General features: G+C 38.2%; 1 long non-coding RNA gene across 1 annotated transcript in view; it reads right to left on the bottom strand.

The window, feature by feature from the left end:
• Positions 1-6669, bottom strand: part of LOC106003603 — a 57906-nt gene extending 51237 nt beyond the window's left edge. The window contains exon 1 of the long non-coding RNA XR_001176198.2: positions 6432-6669. This is a non-coding gene — a long non-coding RNA (uncharacterized LOC106003603). The remainder of the gene's footprint in view (positions 1-6431) is intronic.
• Between the last annotated feature and the right edge of the window lie 17173 nt (positions 6670-23842).

The raw sequence follows: 23842 nt of genomic DNA, 5'->3' as shown, positions 1-23842 counted from the left end.
ATTTTAGAACCTTTTATCACTACCTTTCCACCAAAAATCTCACATACATTACAAGCCATTACCCTTCGCCACTTTCCCAACCCTTGGCAAGTAATAATATGCTTTCTGTCTCTATACATTTGCCTACTCTAAACATTTAATATAAATAGGACCATACCTTATGTGGTCTTTTGTGATTGGCTTCTTTCACTTAGTATGTTGTCAAAATTCATCTTGTCTTGGGGTGCCTGCGTGGCTCAGCCGGTTACACATCTGCCTTCGGCTCAGGTCATGATCCCAGGGTATACTGGGATCAAGACTTAAGTCAGTCTCCCTGCTAGTGGGGAGCCTGTTTCTTCCTTTCCTGCTACCCTGCTTGTGTTCCCTCTCTAGCTTTCTCTTTCCATCAAATAAATAAAATCTTAAAAAAAGAAATTCATCTGATTGTATAGCATGTATCAGTGTATCACTTTTTAATTGTTAAATAATGTTCCTTTGTAACAATTTGAGGAATGCAAACAGATTTCCAAAGTGACTATTATTTTACATTTCTACCCACAAAGAAGGATTTCAGTTTTTCTGTTTTCTCATCAGCATTTGATATGGTCTGTGTGTGTGTGTGTGTTTGTTTGTTTGTTTGTTTATTGTTTTTGAAGGTGGTTATATATTATTTACAAACCTTTTCTCCCAATCTGTGAGTTGTATTTTTACTTTCTTTCTAGTAGCACTTGCAGTACAAAGGATTTAGCTTTATGTAGTTCTATTTACCTATTTTTTTCATCCTTTCTTTCTTGTGTTTTGGTGTCACATTTAAGAAACCATTGACTAATCCAATGACCTGAAGATTTATTTCTCTGTGTTTTCTTCTAAGAGTTTTATATTTGTAGCTCATTCATTTAGATTTTTGATCCATTTTGAGCTCATTTGTGTATAAGTGAGATAGTCCAAATTTATTACTTTGCATGTGGTTATGTAGTTGTCTTAGTATCATTGAAAGACTACTCCTTCCCCTTTTAATTATCTTGGCAGTTTTGTTGAAATACTGTTGACCACAGAAACATAAGTTTATTTCTGGACTTTCAGTTCTATTGAATTGATGTATATATCTATTCTTATGCCATACCACATTCTTTTGATTACTCTATCTTTGTGGTAACTTGTGAAATTTGGAAGTTTGAGTATTCCAACTTTGTTCTTCTTTTCCAAGATTACTTATTCTGGGTCCTTTGGATTTCATATGAATTTTAAGATCAGCTTGACAATTCCTGTGAAAAAACAGTATTTTAAGAATCACAATGAATCTGAACATCAGATTAGACCTGATGTTAGATCCTCTCTAACTTTTTTCAGTAATATTTTATAGATTTCAATGTAGAAGTCTTTTTTTTTTTTTTAAGATTTTATTTATTTATTTGACAGACAGAGATCACAAGTAGGCAGAGAGGCAGGCAGAGAGAGAGAGAAGGAAGCAGGCTCCCTGCTGAGCAGAGAGCCCGATGTGGGACTCGATCCCAGGACCCTGAGATCATGACCTGAGCCGAAGGCAGCGGCTTAACCCACTGAGCCACCCAGGTGCCCTCAATGTAGAAGTCTTAAATGTCTTTTGTTAAATTTATATCTAAGAATTTTATTTTTTTTCACAGTATTTTACATGGAATTATTTAATTTCATTTTCAAATTCCTCATTGTTCATATATAGAAATAACTGACTTTTTGTATATTGATCACATATCTTGCAACTTTGCTGTCATTATTTATACATTATATACAAATAATTTTATTTCTTCCTTTCTAATATGGATACCTGGTGTTTCTTTTTCTTGCCTAATTTCCCTGGATACAACCTCTAGTACAACATGGAATAAAAGGGGCAAAATCAGAAAAAAAAATCTCTGTTATAATTCTGATTTTAGAGAGAAACCAGTTTTTCACTATTAAGTATGACTTTAGGTGTGGGTTTTTTCATTGATGCTCTTTATCAGCTTGAAGAGGTTCATTTCTATTCCTAGCTTGTTGAGGGTTTCTATCATGAAAGGATGTTGGATTTTGTCGGCTGCTTTTTCCACATCTATTGAGTTGATTATGTTGTTTTTCCCCCTATTTTATTAAAATAAATTTCCTATCTTGAACCAGCTTTGCATTCTTGGGATGAATCCCACTTAGTATGGTGTATGATCCTTTTATATGTTGCTGAATTTAGTTTGCTAAAATTTTGTTGGGGATTTTTGCATCTATATTCATAAAAGACATTGGGATATAATTTCATTTTATTACATCGTCTTTTTCTGGTTTTGGCAAAAGTGAAATAATGACTGTACAGAATTAATTGAGAAGTGTTTTCTTGTATTTTTGAGTGAGTTTGTGAAGGATTGGTTTTCATCTTTAAAATATTTAGCAGAATTCATCAGTGAAGCCATCTGAGCCTAGGCATTTCTTTGTGGTAAGTTTTATTTTTTATTTTTTTAATTTTTAAAAAAGATTTTATTTATTTATTTGACAGAGATCACAAGTAGGCAGAGAGGCAGGCAGGGAGAGAGGGGGAAGCAGGCTCCCTCCTGAGCAAAGATCCCAATGTGGGGCTCAATCCCAGGACCCTGGGATCATGACCCAAGCTGATGGCAGAGGCTTTAACCCACTGAGCCACCTAAGCGCCCCTGTGGTAAGTTTTATGTTACTATTTCTGTGTGTTTATTTGTTATAAGTCCACTTAGAGTTTTCATTTCTTCTTGAGTAGGTTTTGAGAAAGTCTTTCTAGAGATTTTTCTATTTTATCTAAGTTATCAAACTGTTGACAAATAATTTTTCATAGTATGTTTTTATAGTTCTTTTATTTCTATAATGTCAGGTTATTAATTTGAGATTTTCTCTTCTTTAGTATAGGTACTTAAAGCTATAAATCTCCCTCTGAGCACTGCTTTCTCAGCCTGCCATAAGTCTTGATATATTGTGTTTTGATATGTATGGGTTTTGGCCATCAAAGGAACTGAGAAAGAATGGGTGATGAGATAGAAAGAAACCTAAAGAGCTGGTTTCATGGAAGTTAAAAGATTAACATTTTTCAAGAAGAGAGTGCAACTCCAAAGACTAATGTTGAGAGTAAAATGAGGTCAAAGAAGTGAAGGTTTTCCTTGGTATTATAGAAGTTATTGATGGTTGTTTATGAACAGTGGTATTGGGTTGGAAGGGAAGACAGAAACCCTACAGAAGGGGCCAAAGAGATGACTAGAAGTGAAAACATAGGCAATAAATATTAGACAACTACTTTCATAAGTTTCGTTGTAATGTGGAGCAGAGAAATATGAGCACTCTTTGGGGAGGGATGCAAGATCACAGGAACACTTGTTAAAGATGGGGAATCTTAGAGCATGCTTGCATGCTGATAGAAGTGAGAAAGACTAATGAATCAAAAGAGTTGCAGAAATCCTTGAGAAGGAGAGAGAGGATGGGAAACATCCATGTGTTTGCCTTTGATGGGAACATAAAAACTGTAGCAGGAAGAAAGGCAGAGCATTTGGGTACAGATGCAGGTAGAGGTGATGATGGAAAAAGTGAGAATTCCTGTTTAATTGTGGCTAGCTTGTCAGTGAAATATGAACTGAAATCAGCAGTTAAAAGTTAGAGTGGGTTATAGGGAATATTGGAGGTTGGAAAATATATGAAAAGGTGTTAAATAGAACTTCTGGGGAAAGTTTGCTTCTGAAAGACTTATAAGATTTGCTGGGCGTTTTTTTGTTTGTTTGTTTGTTTTTGTTTTGTTTTGATAGCCCATTTTGAATTTAAAAGGAGCCCAGTTAGCACAGCTGTGTTTATTTTCTAAGGGGCAGCCTCAGAGTTGGTAGATAGTTTTAAGTGTAATTGATTGTTCTCCCAGGTAAGTGAATAGAGGATCATAAAGCAAGGATATGCTAAATGGGCTTTACCCTGCACACCCAGACATGCCACACTCCTTCATATGCATCGTACACTCCCATGTGCATGCATATACACACACATCACACTTCTATACACACGCTCATCACACTTACAAGTACTACCCCACTTAATTTTTACAGTAACCCTCCAATAGCATTTTACTACTGGTTTTGAAGTATCTGAAGATTGAAGTACACTTGTAGTTTCCACTATATGGATCACTCTCCACTCTGTTCTTTCAAAGTTTTCAACATGATCATGAAATAAAAGTAGAGCCACTGCTGGGATTCCATTTGAGTCATCCCTTCAGTGTAATTTGCCTTGGAGGTTTTTCCTTTGACACCTAGCCTACTACTGTCCTGGCTGTCCCGGGACCTCTTCATGCACTGGACCTTCTCCAGACTTTTCTCCACACCCACCAACTACCCCAATTCTTTCATCAGTATAGCTGGATTTCAGGCTCTGCTCCTCATTGGCTGTGTGAACTACTATGTAGTATGGGAGCAATAATAATTTGTTCTGAGGATTAAAGAGTTTAATGCATGGAAAGTGCTCAAGTCTGTGTACATGGCAGGCATTCAATAAAATGTCACTCTTTCTCTGTCCCTTAACCTCAATCTCAATATCTCTACCTGTGTTATTTGTTCTGGTCATATTGCCTGACGGGATCTTCATTCAGTAACCATTTTGTTTTTAATTTTTACTACTATAATTTAATTCTTGGTGATGGAATTTTAAGAATTGTTTAAAGATTTATTTATTTATTTGAGGGAGGGTACGGAAGAGGGAGAGAGCATGAGCATGATGAGCAGGGAGAGGGGCAGAGGGAGAGAATCTTCAAACGGACTACTCCCCGCTGAGTGCAGAGCCTGACAGGGGGCTGGATCTCATGACCCGTGAGATCATGACCCGAGCCAGAACCAAGAGTTGGGCACTCAACTAACTGAGCCACCCAGGTGTCTCCAGAATGTTTTTTTTTTTTTTTAAGATTTTATTTATTTATTTGACAGACAGAGATCACAAGTAGGCAGAAAGGAAGGCAGAGAGGGGGGGGATGCAGGCTCCCCACTGAGCAGAGAGCCTGATGTGGGGCTCAGCTTCAGGACACTGGGATCACGACTTGAGCCGAAGGCAGAGGCTTAACCCACTGAACCACTCAGGTGGCCCACATCTCTAGAATTTTAAGTTTAATGGTGTTCTTCTGGAAATAATGTCAGAATCTACAATTGACTCTAATAGGACTTCCAAGTGGACAGAAGATTATATTTAGAGCATATAGATCTTTCCACTTGACTCAAATCCTACAGAAGGACTGACTCTGATTATCACAAATTAAACTAAACTCTAACACTGAGCACAAAAAGTTATTTTTTTTTCATGTCTTGGTTGTTAGAGTATTTCCTAAGTTAGTGAATTATTAGGCCTTTTAAAATATCAGAGGTTTGTGCCATATCCAGAGTCTTTACAATGTAACAGAACAGAATTGCAATATCATAAAATAGGTGTTATGTCACTGACATAAACTCAAGGGCATCTCTTTAAAAAGCATCACCTTGGGAATGTGGTTGGGACTCTCACTCTCATTTCCCTTTTTGCTACCGTGACATTGGCTCCTCAAGTCCCACGTGGTACGTCACTCTTGGTCTTAGAGGACAGAAGGTTTTACATAAAGGGGCCTCGTTTACTACCTTATTTTTTCTGCACCAATCATTATTCACTATTTTATTTTGACCATAAGACAAATGGCTAAGGTTAATCCTGAGTGGTGCTGGAGCAAAGTGAACACACTCCTGCCTTTTAAAAGTTGTACTACTGAGCACATTTGCTTTCTGTGACATGTGACATGTCACAGAACTGTTCAGAAGGAAAGCTGAGACCTTGTGCTTTGATCTTTTACAGTTCCCTTTTATTCTTAGCTCTTAGCAATGTTAGCAAATTATATGTTATTGAAGACTTTATATTGGCATGTGCAAACAATACTATACTTGTACTGTGTAGCAATGGTAGCTCATATTCTGTGTGGAATATAAGCCCCCTTACAGACATTACAGTCATGTGGTATTATGCATGCAAAGCCATGTTCCTATGGTTTTGATGCTCTGGGAAGTAGCAGACTGTTTTCTTAATTCTCTTAAGTTGAATTTCCCCCTAAAGACTCATTAGGAAAAGACATGTTGAAACGTGTGGTGTCGTTACAACCATTGTTCTCACTTGGCGACAAGCAACAAAAGAAGAAAAACATTTCTGACAATTTCTGAAATGCGATCGTTAGAAATCACTCTCTGAAATTAATGAGATGCTAGAGAAAGCCAAGAGCTTTATAGATCATATCATGTGTGCAGCTTGATGAGGGCTTTAAGTGGGGATGTGATCATGTGCCAAGTGAACGCAACAGTTTTCATGATCATCTACTTTTCTCACTAATGCTGCTTAATGAAAATCAAGCAGATCTACCACGATAAACATTGAAATGATTACAGAATATTCTGACCCTCAGGAAATTATATGGAATGAACAGCTAAAGCTTTAGTCTTACTCACCTATGGACCATCTTGTTTGTTTTCTTGTTTTAAGATGAGGAAATATTTTAAAAATCAGCTAGAAGGTAAATTCTTCCACCCAAACAATTGAGTCTCCCATTTAGTGTTTCTTGTTTTTTCCCATCTGTTGACTCTTGGCATCTCCCCTGCTGCTCCTGGTCCCCACCTGGCCCCGGCTTGATTCTTCTGTTGCCTGTCTGTCTCCATGGAGACAGACTGCTTGGAGGAAGGAACCGTGAACAGTATCCAGAGGCATGCCTCACCGGACCCTCTGTGGGAACAGCTTCCCTTTGATCACAGTGCAGAAAGGGGCAGTTATCTCTTCTTAAGACAAGCAAAATGTGTTTAGGACCTACATTTCTACCCCCATGTATTTCTGCGGATGTAACTCAACAAAGCCTGGAGAGGAGAGATGGGGCACCATCTGTTTTCCATGGTGCTTCCGTGTCAGGAGAGGCGCGGCAATTGTCAGGAGGACCCAGAGGGAAGGAGAGAGAGGGACAGAAGATAAGATAAGAGAATGAAAGGGTTTCCAATGAACAGACACCAGCAGTCCAACTGTGCAAGGGAAAGGTTAACTAGACACCTGCGAAATATATGGCAACTGTGCATATATTTCCCCATAAAACACACAATTATACTGAATAGAAAAGTACTGAAATGCATAAAGAATTTGTTTCTTAATGACAAAATTGCTTATTTTACAGAGGAGGCACCCAGGCTTATAAGAAAGCATAAATTTGCCAAGAGCCCAGTGTTATGGGGGGGTCTCGCACTTTGCACTTTCCAGCCTTTTTTTGTTGCTACCCACAGTAGTACTTTTCATGCAAGCCCATCAGCACAGTTTTGTCATTAGATTTTTAGACCTATATGAAAAGCTAAACTTGCCTATGGAATAGATAATAGTGTTGAAATTTAAAGAAAAAACATAAGTACATGAGATCAACATTGTGTAAATGCCAATTGTTATCATTTCTGGGTGTCAAAAAATCACTCTGATATTCGAGACACCAGAACTAAGAGCTGAACACTTTCGTTTTCAAAACACACTTGTGCAAAAGATGTCATTATCTTTCTGGTGTGCACTGTTAGCTCCGGACACCTGGTAAATCCAGAATTTGATTTTGACTCACTCTATTGTACTGGCATTCACTCCAATTTGCAGTTCTATCTTTCAGAATTACTGCTTTTTAAGTTGGACATTTTCCTGCAGTTTAGATCTCTACCTTCTAGATTAACAAAAAGAAACATCTATAAAACAATAATGAATAACATGTATAATTTGTGTTATGGTTTACTGAGCCTCTCAGAATATGCCTGATTTTATCTGTGTCTTAGAGGAAAGCTGAAAGATGGAAATAGTTACAACAACCAAAGCCCAGAGAAGTTAAGTGATTTGCCCAATGTCACACAGCTAGTAAGTGACAGATCTCAATCCCAGTTCTTTTCACTTCAGAGCCTGTGCAACCCTCCATGCTCATTAATGGTTTCTTAATGCCAAGAGTCACTCAAGTGTTAGATTATAAATCACTAGAGGGCAGAAATCGGATTCTGTTGCTCCCCGGGAGTGGTGCCTCTGTATATTTGCTGTGTGCCCTCTAGGGTAGAGAGAATTACAGCTGTACTCATCTACCACAAGACATAATAATTCCTTTGAATTTTCTAGGAATGGAGATGAAAAATCTCCTCAGTTTCAGCACTGTTACTTTGGTATTTATGCAGTGCCTGCCAAAAACAAGTAATCAGAAACAAGTAGGTCTTAGAATCCTGAGAATCTAACAAAGCTGTTTTTCTCTTCATGTTGGGAGGAGGAGAGGGTGTGTTACTGAGGTAGTCCTGTTCTCTGTGCTTAATAATGCTAGTGGGCAAGAAGAAAACCTGCCCAATCATCTAGTGACTCATAGGGCTTGTTTATTTTCTCACTGTTAATAATTTAGCAAACATTAATTGAAGATTAAGCATTGTGCTCCATAGATAAAAAGCAGAATAAAAACATTGTCCCTAGCATTAAAGAGTTTATCGTCCAAAATATTCACCACCATATGAACTTCTAAAACCAATGGTTCTATCTAATATTTTGAAAAAGAGAAGCTGAAACCTTGGGAAGTCATTAAAACCTGGTTGTTTCAAATCAGCCAGCCAGCGACAATACTAGGAAACATATCTAATATGTCCAGCAGGCTGATCTCCATCACTTAACTACCTTGTTAGAAAAAAAAAAAAAAAAAAGATTGCATCATTTCAGGATGAAGAGTAATGCCGATTATTGGCTAATTTTGGCTCTCAGTGCTTCATTATCAAATGCACTTCCTGAGAGCCCTGTATTTCCTGGTGTAAGTGTGGCACATGACGTACTTGTAACCAAGGAACTCGGCTCAGCCCAAGCGCTTCTCCCTGACTAATAGGGAGCCTGCCAAGTAAACAAGCACTTCGCTGCACTGTGTGTAAGAAAAGGAATGGAAGGATTAATTCACTGGCCCTAATATCTTTAATCCAATAATTCACAAACAAACAATGCCATTTGGATTTCAGTAGCCGTAATGGTATAACCATTGTTGACTTTTATTAGTGTGTAATTAACTCTGTAGTGTGTCAAGATGACAGTTCTGACTTTCTGTTCATTTAGAGATGCCCACAGACCTCAGTTTCATGGCTAGTTTGTGATACTCTTTTAATACTTTGCCAATGCCAACATTTGTGACCATGTTGACAGGGAGCAGTGATGGGTATATTTATTACAAGGCACAGAGTATGCATGTGTGTATGTGTATTCATGTATGTAGTTATCTTCAACTGGTTTCAAGTTCTGAGGCAAAGCTGAGTGTGGGATTTGGAGATGGCTGTGGTGGATCATGGGGAGTAGAGCTGGGTTGTCCCTCAAGCCAGTACTCTTCAGAATCAGGACCTCTTTCAGCTGGCTTCTATTTCAGCCTGCAGACATTCCGAAGATGATTGAATCAATGTACCATGCTCCTTAGCTGAGGCCTGTCCCGAATGACCTGGTCACCTCTGTCCATGACAGCTTCTTGCTATTCCAGGACTCTCAATTCTTGAGCTCACCAGACCATTGCCGCTGCTACAACTTTTGTCAATTTTGTGGAACAGCCACATCCCTACGGACTCCAGCTCCCAGCCAGTCCCAGGACATGGAATTCCATCTTTGCAGGGCTCATGGCGGTGCATGCCTCCAACACACAGGGACCTCTCCTCCAGGTCTTCTTCCTCTTTTGGCCTCTGAGGCCTCACAAGTTTGGGGGCCCCAGAAGGTACCCTAGGTATCTTGCTCACTGTTGTATCTCTTTAGTGCAGGGCACAGATTGAGCCTGCCACTTGCTATACCCGTGGTAACCTTGTAATGCCATCCTTAAAGCCCAAGCCCTTTAAGTGCCGCATGGACCAGAGGTCCTAGCTAGACTGCAAGGACGCATGTCTTTTCTCTCTTTCTTTTAAAAGCCTCTCCTTTCTGTTGTTGCAGTGACTACTTACACTTTCCTCATCACCACTGTAGGATGAGTTGCCTCCTTTTTGGGCCTCATGCAAATACTTGGTTAATTTCCAGTCTTTCTCTGAACCCTGGGCCAAACATACTGTTCATAGGAGGCTAGAAAGTTGCTTTTATAAATGGTGGTCTCGGTGTTCACCAGTGTGTAATATGCAGTTAGTAGTCCTAGAATAGAGTGAAAGTTATTAGCCTTGAGGGCCTTAAATGAACTTGAGACTTTAACCTCATTAGCTTTATGCTCAGGAGCACAAGGCAACTGCCTCATATACAACCTAAAGTTTGTCAAATTCTTGAAAACTTTGGGATTGTTTAGTTAAAAATGAGCTGAGATGGAAGCTTAGATTGTTTTCTGGGTAATAGATCTTGTTTCAGAGCTTTTTTTTCCTTTTTTTTTTTTCCCCTAGTGCAGCTTGAAAACCACCTGACAGTAATTAAATTATTCTAACATCTCACTCCCACCTCCCACACACATTTTCCCCTTTTGTTTTGTTATTTGGTGGTGTGTGCAATTATCTTCTTTTAAGAAACAAGCACAGCCACCCACAGCTACACGTGTTAGCTGTAAATCTGAACTTGCGGCAGTGGGAAGGAGGCATCCTTTTCCCTTTTTCTCACAGGTTGTAAACTGGTTATTCACATTTTCTTTGATGAGAATTTTAAGCACCGAGTACCGTCTTCATGAGCACATGCAGCAGATGGTGGGGAATATCGTGTGATAGGGAACGCTGGCCAATTTCTTTAGCTATTTTCACCTCCTGAAAACACTCCAAAGAAATGCAACGGCATATTTTATGGGTGTGTCTTTACAAGACCTCTTTCCTTAAACATGAATATAATTTGCTGATGTGTTCACTTTAAGATAGATTCATTTGGGGGATGTCTCTGCCGTAAGTGATCTTGTAGCATTTTCAAATAAAATTAGACTTCTGTTGAAAGCTCTCCTGGGTGTTGCCGCCTAGGAATTAACCCAGCTGTTCCCTCTCTTCACTCAGTCAGACTATGAGACAGGAGGAAATGAAGCGAGATATTTAGATGACCCCTAATGACCTTCCTGAACATTATCTGTGTGATGAAATAATCTGCATAGAGGAAGAAAGCAATTTCCAGGTCACTCGACAGGCTCTGTGAACTAACTCAACCCTTTACTAGCCTAGGGGCTCTAGGCCTATTGCTTAGACTCCACATCTTTCTGTAAAATGAATATAACTAATACTACCTCCTTGGGTTTTTGTGAGGTTAATAAGACATTAGGTAGAGCTCCCTCCCCCCATAAAAATGCTCAATAAAAAGTAGTGAAGCTGATGGACAAGTGATAAAGAAATATGAACACACATCTGGCTGCTATGCCCAGGGCTTGCTTCCTGCAGACGTATCTCAAAGTTTCCTCATTTGGGGAAAGTCCTCTGCTAGACAGCAACCCGCAATTGAAAACGCTATCTGGACTTTTTCCTCCCTGATATATTCCCTTATTTCCACCTATTGCTTCCAGAGAGCGTGCAGATTCATAAATTGACTCCAAAGTTTAGTTTCAGGGGAGTTTAGAGTCACAGAGCTTAGGGGTCATAAGAGAGTTCCCAGTGAAAATGGTAATAGTTAGCTACAGCAGTAGGAAATTTGCAGTGAAACAGTGGGATAGACAAGTGACTGGATGACATCACTCACCATTTTGGATGTTTGCACAACTGGCAAATTCAACAATCAAAGGGTAAATATAGTATGCTATTTTACTATCATCACTGTTTCCATGAACACAACCAGCTTCAGTGTGTGTGTGTGTGTGTATGTGTATGTGTACGTAAGATATCTGGCCCCCTCATGTCATGATTTTTATTTATTTTTATATTATTCAGCATAAAGAACTTTCAGAATTCTTTGTTTTGGTTTATCCTCATATATATATACACACACATATATGTACATGCACAAATGTACATATACATATATATGTGTATATATATACACACATCATATAATGTATATGTATATGTATATATATGAATATGCACAAATCTTAAATGGACAGAGAATAACTTTTTGGAGTGTGACTTAAATTCTTTGTATAGATTTGTCCTTGGATTTGCTCTGAATATCTAAATAAGGTTTTAGATGACCTCTAGTAAAGTCACTTTTAATTGTTTCATTTGTATAGACATTTCATCTCTCCAGTCCAACGGTTGTACATATAGATTTTTACATTTAAAATGTTTGGATCAATTTTCTTTAACTTTGGAAAAGTGGTAATAATTCATCCATTAAAACGTCAATACTAGAAGCAAGGGTCGGTTGCTTACAAAAAGACAAGAGTGATTTAGAAGAGTAATAAACCAAATACTTTTTCTGGTGTGCATAGTGATCAATAAGCTGATGCAAACACAAATTCAGAGAGGAAGTTAATAAAAGTTTTTATTTCCAGATGACAATTCTAGCCTCACATGTATTTGGAAATATTTCACTTTTTTTGGTTTGTTTAGTGTACGGTTCCTCTTCCCTTCATCCCTGAAACAGTGAAGGTGTTTAAGAGGCCACTGTTTAAAAATGCAGATGGTTTTTGCATTGTAAAGCCTATGTTAATACCTTCGGTGACTTAAGGCTGGTAGAGAAAGACCTCCGTGGTCCCAGACTAGAAATTCTGGAGTCTAAAGCATGAGGCTGGCCTGTAATTTTAGCTCTGCAGTGTCTAATACAGTAGCCACTGGCTAGATGTGACTATTCAAATTTAAATTAATTAAAATTAAATTAAATTTAAAATTCAGTTGTAGTAGCTTCATTTTCAGTGCTCATAGACCTATTTGGTGAGTAGGTATTGTATTGGACCATGCAGAGATGACCAGGTCTATCACTTGAGGCAGTTCTATTGGACAACACCGATATAAGGAGTCATAGAGCATAGAGTAATGTGAATCAGGAGACCCTTTAAAAAGAAAAGACAGGTCGGGGTGCCTGAGTGGCTGGGTGGGTTAAGGCCTCTGCCTTTGGCTTGGGTTGTGATCCCAGGGTCCTGGGATTGAGCCTCACATGGGGGTCTCTGCTCAGCAGGAAGCCTGCTTCCTCTTCTCTCTCTCTCTGCCTACATGTGATCTCTATCTGTCAAATAAAAAAAATAAAATCTTAAAAAAAAAAAAAAAGACAGGTGAGATACAGTATTATTGACATTATAATCTAACCAAGGCCAAAGTTTTGGATATTTATATAAGCAGAAGCAGTGTAAGAAGTCCTCCAGATGGTCCAGGTGGGCAGGTAGCTATCACAACAAACAACTTGTGAGTGTTGCAACCTGTTCACCAGGGTTCTGAGGCATGCTAGGTCCAGCTGTCAGAGTACCTGGAAGCTAACATAGCATGACAACCTCATTGTCATCCCCAACTTATGATTCTGAAGGCACATCTAATATCTAGCCTGAGGGAGGACTGTGCACCCAGAGGCCAAAGCCAGGGTGGACACGTCACAGATCATTGCTGGGAGAATTCATTGACAAAGCTATGAGCAAAACCGAGGAACTGGGTGCAAGAGAAGCTTCTAGAGGATGGGATGGTCATCAGGCTGGATGCATTAATATATGACTCAGAGAGGGTCCTGACTTTGCTTACTCCCTAATTTTATCTAGTCTTGGTTCAAGGTAAGACAGAAAAAAGATTAGACTACTCCTTGAGACCACTTTTGGATTAGACTAAATTCTTTGGAACTTTTGGAGACATTTCTTCAGAACTTTTGGAGATGTTTTGCTCTCCCCATATGCTATCATTCATTCTCTCACTCCTTTACTCATTTACCAAAAATACGTTGAGTGTCCTTTATGTGCCAGGGATAACATAGGAAGAAAACAGGCAAAATTCCTATCTCCTTGTGGAGGGAAACAGACAATTAACAGAAAAAAGAATTGGTAGACTGTACAGTGTATCAAAGGGTAATAAAGTAATATGGAGAAAAAGATAGTAGGAGAGGGGGCCGGGAAAATTGTGATTTTAAGCAGTCATAGAAGGCACACTGATCTTGAAATACCTCAAGGAAATAAAAGGTGTGCAGAGACCTACAGCAGGCAAAGAGGCAGTCTGTTGTAGATACATGAGGGAAATGAGTTCTCACCTGAGGAAAGAGCTGGGTGTTGTTCCCCTCGCTTGTTCCAGGAACAGCAAGCAGCTGTGAGGAGGGTGTGATGGCAGAACATCAGTAAAGATCACTTCTAATGTTAGTAGGCCAATAAGGACTTCACCTTTTTCCTTAAATGATTTTGGAAGGAAGCCTGTGGAGGATTTTGATCAGGGAAATGACATGACCTGATTTACATTTTAAAAGAATCTGGATGTGGTTTGGGAATATTATGCAAAGAAACAAGATGGGAGCAGGGAGATCTGTAAGAGATTAGTACAAAGATTCAGAGGGTGATGATAATGGCTTGAAACAGAGTGGCAACAGTGAGGCAATATTTCTCAAACATTTTGGTCTCAGAGCCTGTTTATATTCACTTCTAAGAATTATTGAAGACCTCAAAAAGTTTTAGTTGATGTGGATTCTATCTATCAATATTTACCACGTTAGAAACTAAAACCGAGGACGTTAAAAATGCATTTATTGATGGGGTGCCTGGGTGGCTTTATTGGTTGAGTGTCTAACTCTTGATTTTGGCTCAGATCATGATCTCACGATCCTGAGATCAAGCCCCATATTGGGCTCTGCACTGAGTGTGGAGCCTGCTTGAGAGTCTCTCTCTCCCTCTGCCCTTCCCCTCCAACCCATGCACTTGCTCTCTCTCTTAAAAAAAAAAAATTATTGATTCATGTAAAAATGACAGTAATAAATCTATAATGTTAACATTATTATGAAAAATAAATGTGTTTTCCAAAAGAAAAAGAAATTTGTGAGATTATTGGCATTGCCTTAGACTTTTGCAAATCTCTTTAATGTTTGGCTTCATAGAAGACACCTAGAGTCTCATATTTGCTACTGCATTCAATCTGTTATGATATATTGTACTAGTTGAAGTATATGAAGAAAATCTACTTTTACAGAGATATGTACTTGGAAAACAGAAGAGTTTTCAGTTAACAGTGGATATTTCATGATATTCTAGCAAAATTTATAAGTAATAGTTCTTCAAGTTTAGCTTCAATACGCAGTTTAGTTTCATTGAAACCAAATCAATGAAGTTTTTGTACTCAGTTACCTTAAAATCCATTGGTCTGTTTCAGACTGTGAATAAATCTTTACATATGCTTAATTGGATAGCATCATGAACTGGTCATTTGGAAAATACTGAATATTGAGTTATGCAGATTTTCTAAATGTTGATGGACTTTTTTATTGTACGACATAAAAATCACATTTGCTAGTAATATCATGATCTCATCAAAAACATTTTTAAGTATTGGGAAGATTTAAGCCCACACTGGTGGATATAAGTTTTCAAAAAATTCTAATTTCCCTCTGAAATCTCAATTCTACGTTAGCACTAATTTCTGTGGTTTCTTTTCTTTGAAATGACAAGCCCACTTTGTTCACTTTTCAAGAAAATATCTGCAAATAATCAATGTGAGTGACAGTTTATCAGTAGCTCTCTTAAGTCAAAGTGGTGTTCTATAAAAAAAGTGGTTAGCTCAGCTTGCAACAAATAATTGCACAAGTGTATTTCAGTGTGTAACAAAGTGCTTGGTGTATATTTTCCATTTTATCATCTAGCATGTATTTAGGTATTGATACTTAATACAATTAAAATAAAAAATTGATAGTTTCATTAAGGCATTCTTTTTTTTAAAGATTTTATTTATTTATTTGACAGAGAGAGAGAGAATACAAACAGACAAAACAGTTGGCAGAGGGAGAGGGAGAAGCAGACCCCCAAAGGAGCAGGGAGCCCGAAGCATGGCTTAATCCCAGGACCCTGGGATAATGACCTGAGCCAAAGGCAGACACTTACCAGACTGCGCCACCCAGGCATTAAGGGCATTCTTAAATGAAACTGAGTGCCTCTTCCTTTCTTTCCTTTTTCTTGTGAGCTCATGGCAGTGAGGAATACTAATACCACTTGGTGCCACTGGTTTGATTTGTGCTATGGCACCAACAGTTTTATACACCATTGTTTTTACACCATCACTGCAAGTATCGATTCAGTGAAAAAGACAAATAATATTTGAGTGTTATGAAAAATTTTCCCTTCAAGTGATGGGCTCACTCTTTTGGACTGTCTCTTTAGTGGACGTGTTGTTGACCCCCCATATTTATCTTGAGGACTCCTAGGAATCGACGGACCACAATTTGAGAGCTGCTGCATAGAAGATGAGATATTGTCTGCTGTTGAATACCTCTTGAAGGATTTGAAGATGTGGGGTATGAGAAAAATACAGGAGACGAGGAGGATTCCAGGGTTGATGGCCTGAACGATGGATGTTTTCTTTGCTGAGATGGGGAAAGACGGGGGAAGGGAGCAGGTGATAGGGTGGAGTTTAGAAAGCAGAGTGAGAAGGAAGTGGTGGGTAGAAAAGATTAAGAGCTGGGTATTGAGTTTTCTGTGTTGGGAAACCTTGTGTTCTACTTTCATTTTTTATTTTCTTCATTTGGAAGGTGTAGGGTAGAAGAGAATTTAAGATACTTAGGCTTTTAAACAGCTGCAGGATTTCTGATGACTTAATAGCCATCTTTTGTAAGTTTTAGAAGCCACCCGACTCTTTTCCATGGCTAATGAGGCTTCTTCTTGAAGAACACTTCATCCATTTGGAAAACTCTTCGCTTAGGACTCTGAGAGCAATGGTTTGTAATGTAAGTTTTTGGTCAAAGAGCCCTTTAAAAATCGGACAACAGATATGGATTCTCATTGTGTTATAATACAAGTCTGAGTTAGTTAACCATGCAGAGTTAGTGTCAGACTCCACAGGGTTAATAGCACCTTCCCCACAAAGCTTCCTTACTTCAGATGCCCACTGCAAGTTCACGTCCCCAGGCCACCCATACTCCTACCAACCAGCTACAAATTAAGGGATTTTGAGGATTCACTAGACTAAAACAACTAATAGAATTCAGGAAAGTGTAATTACAAGCACAGTTGTATTATAGAGGATACAAATGAGGACCAGCTAAATGAAGACTCTGAGGGCAAGATCTGAGAGAATTTTAAACACTGAGTTTCCATTTTCTTCTCTCTACAGAGTCTGAGTGAATCACCTCCTCCACATCAGTCTATCAATGTGTTTAACAACTGGAAAACTCACCTACATCTCGGTGTCTGGAGTTTTTATTGGTGTTTCATTACATGGGCATGATTGACTGAATCATTGGCTATAGGGCAGAACTCAGTCTGTAGCTCTCCTCCTACCCCCAGAACCTAGGCTGGGTCAAGACCCCTAGCCTTCAGTCACATGGTTGTTTTTTTGTTTTGTTTTGTTTTCTGGTAACAGCCTCTATCTTGATTCATCTCATTAGTAGAAACTCAGGTGTGATCTAAAGGGCTCATGAATAATAAAGACACTCCTATCACTCCAGACATTCTGAGTTTTAAAAGCTACATGTTAAGAACCCAAAGTGAAGTGAGACAAATCCTTTATTATCCTTTACTCCAAATATTGTTTAAAATGTCAGGGGTTAATGGATATCTAGAAAACCCCAGGAGAAAAGACCCTGGTTAAGAATCAAAAACAAGCTTTTAAAATGCAGAATTGAGACAAGTATCCAATTCACTCTTAAACATAGAAGTACATGGAAAAATTTCCAAGCTCATGGTCCAAAGACAGCAATCAGAGAGCTGTATGAATGCTTTCATTAATCCAACCACAGATAATTTTGTAACGTTACTAGTTTTTTATGCTGTAATATGTAGGTTAATAAGAAGCGGTAATTTGTAGGACAAAGTTGTTAGAGGGAGCAGAGGCTTTTAGAAATTCTGATTGATCCAAATATTAAGGGTTACAGAGTTTCTGAACACAGAGCTTAAAATCAGGGTTTTTAAGCAGGTTGCAATGCTGAGTTTAACAATCCCCTGTGAGCAGACCCTCCAGCAGGAGATCAGGTTGCCTTCACATTGGCACTTAGTACATTTTTGCTGATTTATCGCTAAAGGAATTTTTGGTAAATGAGGTGGAGACTATTCTTTCCACTAGCCTATAGCTGGTGACTGGTCATGTGCATTAGACAAGGGGTCACACCTGACTTGAGAGGACCTTTTCTTGAGGAGATTTGTACTTGAGGTCATGAGTAGCTATTGTATTCCTTAATCTTACGGGTCTCGTGGCACATTTTTGAAAAAGCTCTGGCATTAATTTAGCTGGGCTAGCCAAATTCCAGGCAAGACAATTGCATTCCTCCTAACTTAAATTCCATTAATTTTTCTAAACTCCTAGGAGGTAGGCATTTTTAGTATTCTATTATTTCTAAAATTTTACATCTTGGAAAACAGACATACGACATGTGTGAAGTGAAGCAGAGGATGAAGATTATTATCTTGGTCAGATAATTGATGTAAAGTTGTTTTAATTTTGCTTCACTTACACAGATAATGAGCTTACTTCCTTATTTTACTCTCACTCAAGAAATGGATTCTTTCTGTCTGGAAGTGTTAAGATAGATTCTTTAAAAAATGTAAGAAAAAAAATCTCCTCTATTGAGGTAAGAATGGCAGGGTTCAATTAAAGAGAAGGTACTTGTATGATTGTTTCATGGAGTAAGTGCTTTTTTGGGCTAACGTCAGTCTCATTAGAAAGTCATATGGAAGCAAGCGTAGCTCTCCATATTTGCTCTATCAATCAGGATTTTAATGATTCTACACAATTTAAATAAATAGAGTAGTCCTTTGGGGGCAGTCTATCCTCCTAAGAGAAATTTGTCCACCGACTATGTGATTTTTTTTCTCTCCATTTCCTGATTTTCGAAAAGACATTTTGTGTGTGTGTGTGTATGTGTGTCTAAGACAGGGCACCTTTGGTAATGGTAACTTCCATCTCTCTTGCCTCACTCCCTTCTCATCTGGTCATGTCCCTGCCCTTTCAGCCCAAGACTCTATATCCTACTGACGTGGACTTCATAGTTGGGGATCATAAACCTTAGTTGCACAGGATCTTTTCTTGTAACGACTATATGCCAGCTGTATTGTTCAGAGGGAGTTGACATATCTACATGATGTTTCCACCATGACTAGCTTATTTGATCAGAACAGTCAATTTACATGTCTGTGCATTGGTGGCCTCACAATTATCCAGTTGTAATGAGATGTGTTATCATTTTTTTTTTCATGGACAAGCATTGGTTTAGATACTTTTTCTATTTTTCACTTGTTTATCTTAGTGATGTTGCTGACTCTCTTGGCATTCTGTGTAACTAACAATTGTAATAGTGGACCAATCATAATCTAGCTGACGTGAGCTCATGAGAATGGTGGTGACAGGTAGCCTGCTGCTCCTGCCAGAAGAGTCAATGAAATGGGAATATTATTTCGGAGAATGTCTTTTCTCTTGTCATGATTCAAATAAGAGTAGAGATATGGAAGACTTATTTTAAAATATATGTAAGATATATATATTTAGTAACTATTTTAGCCATTTATTTTCTTAGGCAAAAAGAGATTGCTTTGCTGAAGATCACTTAGGGGCTCTCCTTTCCTCTTGGGATTATATATATATATGTTTATATATATATATATACACATACATATGTATATATATTTTTAAGATTTTTATTTATTTATTTGATAGACAGAGATCACAAGGAGGCAGAGAGGCAGGCAGAGAGAGAGGGGGAAGCAGGCTCCCTGCTGAGCAGAGAGCCCGATACGGGGCTTAACCCCAAGACCTGGAATCGACCTGAGCTGAAGGCAGAGGCTTAACCCACTGAGCTATCCAGGCGCCTCTGGGATTACTAATATTTTATGGCAACTGAATTCTTAGCTTTTGAGGGCAGGGATGAGAACATATTTTTAATTCTTTTTTTAAAAGATTATATCTATTTGAGACACAGAGAGACAGAGAGAGAACACAAGCAGAGGGGAGGGGCAAGGGGGAGGGAGAAGCAGACTCCCTGCTGAGGAGGGAGCTTAATGTGGGGCTCAATCCCAGAACCCCAAGATCATGATGTGAGCTGAAGGCAGATGCTCAACTGACTGAGCCACCAAGGTGCCCCAACATATTTTTAATTCTTATAATGCTTTCAATTTAGCTGTAATTTGATAATTAGGGATTCTTAGCTGATGAAATTGATGACTCTTAAAAACAGAGCTTTTGAACCAAACGAGATGAATGACTGATAACGAAAGTTTAGTTATCATAAGAGAAAAAAAATTTTGGTAAGAAATTCTACTCCAGGGCGCCTGGGTGGCTCAGTGGGTTAAGCCTCTGCCTTCGGCTCAGGTCATGATCTCGGAGTCCTGGGATCGAGTCCCGCATCGGGCTCTCTGCTCAGCAGGGAGCCTGCTTCCTCCTCTCTCTCTGCCTGCCTCTCCATCTACTTGTGATTTCTGTCAAATAAATAAATAAAAATCTTAAAAAAAAAATTCTACTCCATTCTTTTAAATCACACTGTCTTCTCTGATCATCCTTGAATTAAATACTTGCTCTAAAATCTTGGGAATGCAAGGAAATCTAATGTTGGGAGTCCTTGAGGACTCACATTATCAAAGGACAATAATGGCATCTGATGCAAATTCAGTTTTAAAAAAATCAAGCAAGAAGTTATTATTTAAGTCTTGTCTGTTTCAAAATGGAATTTGAGGGGTGCCAGCCCAGGTTGAGGGGGGTGAATATGGATTCTTCCTCCTTTTTGGGGAGGATCTACTAAATGTGCAAAATACTTAAAGGCCAATAATTAGGATCATCAGTACAATTAATACAATACACTAAATAAGTAAAATACACAGTATATCAGATAATGTTGATGTTGTTTAGCAAAACAAGGCAGAGAATGAGGTAGGGAGTAAAGGTCGGTGATTTTTGGGAAATCTCTGAAGAAGAAAAGGAGACAAGCTCTAAGATGTTCAGGTAGAGCAAGTCAAAGGACCTGAAGTAGAAATGTGGTGGGCATGTCTGAGTAGGAGAAAGGCCGGCATAATTGGAGTATGACTAATAATGCCCTGAAGGGCAGTGTAAGAATTCTCACTTCTATGAGGAAGCCATTGGCTAGACTTGAACGAAGGAATGCCATAAGGTATTTGGGGGCTGCATTAAGAATAGGCTAGAGAAAGCGTAAGGGAAAGAGGGAGAACAGGTGGAAAAGTATTGTAATAATCCAGAGGACAGATGAGGGTGTTTGACTAGAGTGGGAACAATGGAGGTGGTGAGAAACAGTGAGATTCTGAATATATTTGGATAATAGAACTCATGACTTAGTCACTCAGTCACTCTTGTATTTATGTTTAGAAATAGAACATAATATGTATAAAAATAAGCCAGTTGATTATTTTTTTCCAACTATAAAGATCCCAAATATTCTAAACAAAACATTTTTTGTGGTATATTTTGAGTTGCAAGTATACTTAAATTTACATTTTAAATTTCATTTGTCTCTAAAAATCATGATGTATTATTTTAAATTTGTTAATAACATGTTCATCTAATGTAGCAAATTCAAAATAACTTAGAGTTTGTCACCTGTTTGAAAAACAAAGTGAGAGATTGCTTTCATGTATATGATAAATAGTGATGGTTTCAAGTACTGTTAAAATCTTACCCTTAATAACCTGTTGATTTATTAAAATAAGCTGTAATTTTTACAGCTTTTTGGAAGTATGGTTAACAATAAACTGCACATATTTAAATTCAGCAATTTGATCAGCTTTTACATATATTTATATCTATCTGTGCGACTATAACCACGATCAAGATAAAATCATGTCTATCATCCTCAAAAGTTTTCTTGGACTTTTTTGTAATTCCTCCCTCCTCCTCTTCCCTGTCTTCCCTCAATCAACCACTCAGCTGTTTAACATGACTAGAAATAAGTTTGATTTTTCTAGGATTTTATATGAATGGAATCATATAGTATATACTCCCTTTTGTCTGGCTTCTTTTACCTGCATAATTATCTTGAGATTCTTTTGTGTTGTCTCAATATATGCAGTTCATTTCTTTTTGTTCCTGAGCAGGATGTATGTGATTGTATCAAAATTTGTTTACTCATTCACCTGTTGTTAGACATTTAGGTTGTTTCTAGTTTGGGGCTATTGTAAATAAAACTTTTGTGAATGTTTGTATACAAGTGTTTATGTGGATTTTTGCTTCCATTTTTCTTTTGTAAATACCTGTGTATGATCATGGATTAGGTATATGTATTAACTATTAAAGAAACTTCCAAACTGTTTTCCCAAAGTGATTTTAGCATTTTACATCCTCCAAGCATGTACAAAAGTTCTAGTTCCTCAACTAGTTCCTCTAGTTCCTCTTTCTGATATTTGTATCATCTACTTTTCAATTTAAAGTATAGTTTTGTTGTGGTTTTAATTTGCCTGTCCCTAAAGACTAATGGTGTTGAACTTCTTTTATTTTTTAAGGTGTTTGGATTTTATTATTAAAGTTTTTTTTTTTTTTTTTTTTAAACACCTTTCATGTATTTATTTGCTAGCCATACATCTCCTTTGGAGAAGTGTACAAATTTTTAACTCATCTTAAATTGGGTTTTGTTGGGGCACCTGGGTGGCTCAGATGGTTGGTTGAGCATCTGACTTCGACTCAGGTTGTGATCTCCAGGTCATGGGATTGAGCCCCACATAGATAGGGCTCTGGGTTCAGCAGGGATTCTGCTTCTCAGTCTCCCTCCATCTCTCCTCCTGCCCATGTTCTGTCTATCTCTCTGTCTCAAATGAATAAATGAAATCTTAAAAAATAAAATATATAAATTGGGTTTTGTTTACTTACTGAATTTGAGATTTTTTTTTTTAGATTTTTTTAATTTTTAAAATTTATTTGTCAGAGAGAGAGCGAGCAAGAGTGAGCACAGGCAGATAGAGTGGAAGGCAGAGTCAGAGGGAGAAGCAGGCTCCCCATGGAGCAAGGAGCCCGATGCGGGACTTGATCCCAGGATGCTGGGATCATGACCTGAGCCGAAGGCAGCTGCTTAACCAACTGAGCCACCCAGGCGTCCCTGAATTTGAGATTTTTAAATATGTATTATGGATACAAATCTTTTTTAGTTCTATGAATTTTCAACTAGTTTTTCCAAGATAGTGGTCTGTCTGTATTTTCTTAGCAGTGTCTTTGGAAGAGCATACATCGTCAATATTGATAAAATCCAGTATATCATCTTTTCTTTCATAAATAATGGTTATGGTGTCAAATCTAAGAAATTCTTGCCCAATCCAAGGTAAGCAAAGGTTTTCTCCTGTGTTCTTTTCTAGAAGTTTATAGTGTTATTTTATGTCTATGATCCATTTCGAGTTAATTTTTGTACATGGTGTGAAATTTGGATTAAAATTTGTGTTTTTTGCATGTGGATTTTCAATGGTCCCAGCACCATTTTTCTTTTTTTTAGAATTTTATTTTATTAATTTAATTTAATTTTATGCGTCACACCCAGTGCTCCAGCAATATGTACCCTTCTTAATACCCACCATCAGGCACCCAACCCCCTACCACCCTCTCCTCCAAAACCCTCAGTTGTTTTCTCAGAGTCCACAGAGTCCCCCAACTCACTTCTCCTCTCCATCTCTCAATACCCTCCATGTTATTCCTAATGCTCCACAAGTAAGTGAAACCATACAATAATTGACTCTCTCTGCTTGACTTATTTCACTCAGCATAATCACCTCCAGTCCCATCCGTGTTGATACAAAAGTTGGGTATTCATTCTTTCTGATGGAGGCACAATACTCCATTGTATATATGGACCATATCTTCTCTATCCATTCTTCTGTTGAAAGGCATCTTGGCTCTTTCCACCTTTTGGCGACTGTGGCCATCGCTGCTATGAACATTGGGGGTACAGATGGTCCTTCTTTTCACTACAT

Source organism: Mustela putorius, unplaced genomic scaffold (genome assembly GCF_011764305.1).
Source record: "Mustela putorius furo isolate JIRA1106 unplaced genomic scaffold, ASM1176430v1.1 tig00003942_pilon_pilon_pilon, whole genome shotgun sequence".
NCBI classification, from domain to species: domain Eukaryota; kingdom Metazoa; phylum Chordata; class Mammalia; order Carnivora; family Mustelidae; genus Mustela; species Mustela putorius.
This window is presented reverse-complemented; position numbering and strand designations above follow the sequence as displayed.